At 36.3% G+C, this 5,895-nt stretch overlaps 1 non-coding gene across 1 annotated transcript; it reads right to left on the bottom strand.

The window, feature by feature from the left end:
* Positions 1 to 831: 831 nt before the first annotated feature.
* Positions 832 to 990, bottom strand: LOC142876729 (U1 spliceosomal RNA). Its single transcript, XR_012923560.1, has one exon. It is a non-coding gene; the product is annotated as a U1 spliceosomal RNA (small nuclear RNA).
* Between the last annotated feature and the right edge of the window lie 4,905 nt (positions 991 to 5,895).

The raw sequence follows: 5,895 nt of genomic DNA on the forward strand, positions 1-5,895 counted from the left end.
TATATATGGAAGCATAAAATTGACCATGGGGAAAATGTAACAGGAAATGGCCTAGAGAAAAAAAAAAAAGGCGCATGTCTCTTTGAAACTTCTCCCACTCCTTTTGAGAACTGAAACCTGCTGCAATCCTGCCTCAGGCCAGTGGTAGGGAGGAGCTGGGAGAAGGTCTTCTGTTCTTATGGTGGGCAGCTGGCGGAGTTCATAGGGTTTGTCTTTGACAAAGATGGCATTAGAATAGTTAACCACAATAGCCCAGAGCTGTGGGACCCTCCCTTTAAAAGCTCTGTATTTCTGCCTATGTTCAGGAAAATATGGATTTTTGAGACAAAAAGATCTACCATTTTTCCTCCTTTGCCAGCAAAATGATAAAAATTCTCTTTCCTCCAAGCCAAAACCCTAGTTCTCATTCTTCTGATGTGGCCTTCAGGACAAGTGCTGAGGTTTTGGTAATAATATGGCTATCTCCCAACAAAGCTATTTATCAAAACAAGAAGCTGGTGCATGGGCTTTGGTGTATAGACATTTGTTTCAAATGTTTACTCTTATTTCTGTACTTATTTCTTCGTGGATTAGGTACAGTTTGCAGGCAGGCAATGATCTGTAGACCTCATAGAAAATAATGTTGATCTAGAAGACCTTCAAGAACAAACTCACCTATCAGGAAGAATTTTGATGACTCCAGGGACAGTCCACAGGTTTCTAAAAAGTGAACCCAGATAGTGAACCCAGATAGCCACAGTGCTGTTCTAATTTTTAGAGCATTTGGCAAATGGATATGGCGCTGGGCCTTCTTCTTCTTCTTTTTTTTTTCTTTTTTTTTTTTAACATGACCAGGGAACAGCATGAATGCAAAGTCCCCCAATACCACAAATAATGCACTTGAGTTTCCCACAGTCAGTGAAATCGGAGGGGTCAGCACATCCAGAGTGCAATGGATAAGCCAGGCCCCGGAAAAGCCACCTTCATGATCATTTCCTGCCAGGTAAACAGATAACTCTGGAGCTTGTGAAGTGAAAGAGCTTTCTCCATATTTGTTCTTTGTTGGAGATCTGTGGTACAGCTCTGGCCACTCCATCCCTCACACTGTCTATCTAGCAGTAGGGAAACTTTTCATGTTGGAAAGCTGCATTAATTTAGCTGTAATAAAATTAAGGCCACATTCAAGAAACTCCAATTAGATATACTTAAAAAATGTACATTATTTTGTAAAAATCAAATGACTATGTACTTAATAATTTCAAAAAGTGAAAACTTTTTGTTAATTTTAAAGTAAACTGACCTTTTAATGACTTTATTGTGTCTGCTTTTTGTTGGAAAGCATTTGAATATTTGGTTGTAGCATGGAGGTCCACAGTTTCAGTTGATCCTGTAGATTGGTTTCAGTCATTTGTGACCTTAAAAGCATCTGATTTGGGTTAGGTAGGAGAATGTAGATTTGCAGGAAGGGGTTGAAAAGCAAGAAAGCATTTTTTTAGGCATGTTGCCAAAGATGTGCGTGGGGTATTCTACCACATTTTTTCTTATGTCACTTGGATCTTTCTTAGCATCAAACAAAGATTTTAAAATGTCATCTACTGAGAGTTCACTCAATTCCATCTGTAGTTCTTTAGGTGCCTTGGTGATATCAACTAGATGAGGCTGAAATGCTAATTTGAGTGTGATGTCACGATTCTCAAAGTCAGTGAACCTTTCATTTTATTCTCAAATTAATAGGTCTATAACAGCTGCATATTCTTCAAATAACTCATATATACTATCCTGCTCATCAAAGACCTTTGCTAATTGGAAAAAATATATTCATCTAAAATTTCCTTTCGAAGAAGAAGCATTTAGAAAAAAGATAGCTTTTTGTCAAAATGCTCGGATTTTTTGTCACATGTCATATGTAGACTTAGTTTTACCTTGCAATGAAATATTGAAGTCATTTTGATCTGACACGATATCACACAGAAATGCTTCATTCCTATAGAAATCTTCTTTCAATCATTCACATTGCTGATTCTATTCTTCACAAAATTCAACTATCTATTCTCTCGGAGATAAATTTTTAGCTAACACCTGTCCCTGCATTAGAATGATAAGGCAAATCCACACTGAATACCTACCCCATTGTTCAACTTTAGCATGTTGTGAAACTGAGGATGCTGTATTGCTTTTGCATGAATATAGTTAACAGTACTTATAACTTGTTGGAAAGTGTCACTTAAAATGGTGGCTTTAGAACAGAGATTTTGCTGATGTAAGATATAAGGAAAATAAATGATAGCATCTGGATTTGTTAATACTTTTTTAAATCTGTACAATAAGCCCTTTATGTTTTCTTGTCATGGAAGGTACACCATCTATACATACACTCACTAAATTTACCAAATTCAGTCCAACTTCATGACGTTTATCTTGAAAGTTGTTGAAGATATCTATTTCCCATGTTCTGTTCACAAAGTGAACAAAGTAAGTAACTCTTGATAGCAAACAAAATCTTCTGTCATGACCCTAATGAAGTATAAAACCTGCACTGAGTCAGTAGCATCAGTTGATTCATCCAAAGCAGTTGAATAATATATATTTTCCTTTTGAAGTATTGCATGAAGTTGTTCTGTTAAGTTGCAAGCTAATTCATGCCACCCATCAGGTATGGTTCTCCTTGAAAGAGGCAGTTGTTTGTACATTGAAATGTTATCTAGGTCAAAGCATCCTACAACTTCAACAATGAATATTTTTTCACAATTTCTAGATCACTGAATGGCTTCCCTTTTTTCCCAAGTATATAAGGTACTCTATAAGTTGCTTCAGTGGCATTATTTCCAGGTCTTATTGCTGCTCTAAAGAATTGTCTTTGCATTTTACTTTTCATCTTTTGATTTCTGCAATACAACCTTTCATGTCTCTCCCTCCAATTTAAAATATTTGTGGTCTTTATGAGTTTTACAATTCTGATAAGCATTGAATTTCCTTAATGTTGATATTGGATATCACAAAGCAGGAAAATCATCTTATGTTTAGCAAAAATGAGGTAATATTGCAATTACCAGTCCTCATTTTAAAAAAAATTGTTTTCTTTCTTCAGCATTCTCTTGGTCTCTTTTGACATGATGGATTATTAAGCAGACAGAATTTAAAAATACTGTCAAGCTGTGCAACTATTCACAAATTCCACATCAAACAGAAATGCAGTACACCACTGTCAAAAGCTGATAACAGACTGGAGTATGCAACCCCCATAAACTCTCACCAGCCAGTCTCATGTGGTAGTGGCGCCAGTCATGCAGGGGAAGTTAGAACTAAATCATGAGCTTAGCAGCTGCCAATGTAACCTTTATAGTTTACTAATGTTCTAATTGTTTGGGTCAATCTGGGAGGATTATTTTGTTGAAACTTATTTTATTTCTTGGTATATTAAATACATTCATTCTAAAAATAAAATTAAAATATAGAAGACAAAAATGTATTAATAAAAATAAAAAGATTTGTTCTGTAAAATTTGGATCCAGTCAAAAGGCCACACTTAAGAAACTAGAAGGCCACATGTGGCCTTCAGGCCACAGATTCCACACCCCTATCTAGGCTATGTCACAATTTGCTTCTGAGCCACATTATGTATACTATTTCTTGTAAAGACAAAGCTCTTAATTTCTAACCGAGAAAAACACCTTTCACAACATAAATGCACTGAATACCATAAAACATTAAAGGAGCTCAGGAAATTTCACCCCAAAATATGACTCCTTGGTATAAAGAATATTTTAAATTGCAGGCCCTTGAGATCAACAAAGCATTGGAGGGGGCTTTCCTTCTATCTGCATAAACAGGATTGACCTAATCAAAAGATCAAAGGGGGCAACTGACTTCCTGGCCCTGTTATCTCAATATATTGCAGGAAAGAAGATCAAGAATGTAAGCAGACCTGGCCAACTTATTTTAAACATAATACTTGTCCCTCAGATTAATTTGATTTACAAAGAGAATAATTTACAAGTCGATCTCTTGCCTCTACCCATTTGTCCTCCCTAGCACCATTTGTCACCCCTACACAGAATTACCTGTACTCCTCATTTCCCCTCCCCTCCAAAAAGACAGGAATAAAATGAGCTTCATTGGGATGTTGGGTAAGCATTATGTAATTCTCTCCATGTACATGGTATTGATAAATAAACCTTTCTCTTATTAATCTGCCTTAATTATGAATTGATCTTTTAGTGAACTTGCCAGTGGGGGTGGCGGGGAGGGAAAGGCATGTTTCACCTCACCCCTACAACAGTTTTTACTTCCCACTGTTTTGCTTTAACAAGTTTCCTCTAAATAGAAGTTGAAAGTGTAAATAATATAGTCCAGTTTTAGACAAATTTTTGCATTATGATGTAGTAATTTTGAAAAAATTAGAACTGACCACCTATTTGCATTGATATAATTGCTAACTATAGATATGTCTGTGTAGTTAATTACTAATGAGGACTGAAGTCTGATCTTTTTTTTTGCCCAAAAATTCCTTTCTGAGGGGGCCTGATGAGTCATGCCTACAAATGATAAAATCTCACAGAACAGGTTGTTATGATGTGGTTTACTTCACAACCCGATTCTAGAATAACATCACATGAAAGATCCTCATCTTAACTCAAGCATTACTTTTTACCTACTCCTGGTCTTTTAGACAAAGCCTCTTTCAGCCAATTGTCAATAGAAGAATTCCTAAACCCACCTATGACTTGTAAGCCCCCACTTCGAGATATCCTGCCTTTTCAGACCAAACCAATGTATGCCTTCCATGTATTGATTTAGGATCTTACCTGTAATTCCTGTCTCCCTGAAATGTATAAAACCAAACTATAACCCAACCACAGCAAGTCCAGTTGCTCTAGACTCTTGGGTGTGGCTACATCTGGGTTATGGTCCTCAAATTTGGCTTACAATAAACCTCTTTAAATTATTTCAGAGTTTGGATTTTTCTAACTACACTGACAAACTATTAAATTCTTGAATATCACAATATGTCAGCAATGGCAGATCATAAAGACCCATTAAACAGGTGTGCAATATAGTCTTAGATATTATCTGAAGTATTTTTAAGGTGTGTAAGAACAGTATGCTTGTAAATAACTTGAGAAAACAAGGGAAAACTAAATGCTCTGAGTTTTGAGAATACCTGATCACCTAATATGGATTCTTTTTTTTTTTTTCTCATCTCTAAGGAAGAAACTCTAAAATAAGATGAACAGGTTGCTAGTGCATGAAGGTCTTCACTCATTAGTTCATATTGTGTCTGGTCACATGGACATCTAAGAAAATAGATGTAAATATGTGATATATTTTGATCTATATGAATGAGTATATTATTTGGAGCCAATAATGCTTAATTCAATAAGCTGTGTAAATTGTAAACTTTCTTGTCAATGTTGGGATTTCCTTTAGTTTATACTAATCCAGCCTTTGGATAAACTTGTCTTAAGTCCCCCAGTGGGGAAGAAAATGTGAGAGAAAGGACTATTAGAGCTGGAATTCTAATGGATATCTTATGATGTAGGCTGTCACTTGGAGTTCCAGAATAATGAATATACCTCATGCTATGGTTTAAATGTGTCCCCCCATATTCATGTGTTGGAAACATAATCTCCAGTGCCACAGTGGTGAGAGGTGGCACCCTTCAAGGTGATTAGGTCATGAGGGCTCTTCCTTCATGTATGGATTAATGTCCTTATCACAGAAGTGGGTTACTTATGTTACTGCCCAACCAGGTTCATTTGCCCACTGCCCAAGAGGAGCAATACTCTGAGACAGTAGGGTTTACGGCAGAGAAAGAGTTTATTCTGCATAGCAATAAGTGGAAAGATGGGAGGAATTTCACAAATCCTTCTCCCCAAGAATTTAGGAGACAGGGTTTTTAAAAACAATTTGGCATAG

This window comes from Microcebus murinus, chromosome 15, assembly GCF_040939455.1.
Source record: "Microcebus murinus isolate Inina chromosome 15, M.murinus_Inina_mat1.0, whole genome shotgun sequence".
Taxonomy (NCBI): Eukaryota; Metazoa; Chordata; class Mammalia; order Primates; family Cheirogaleidae; genus Microcebus; species Microcebus murinus.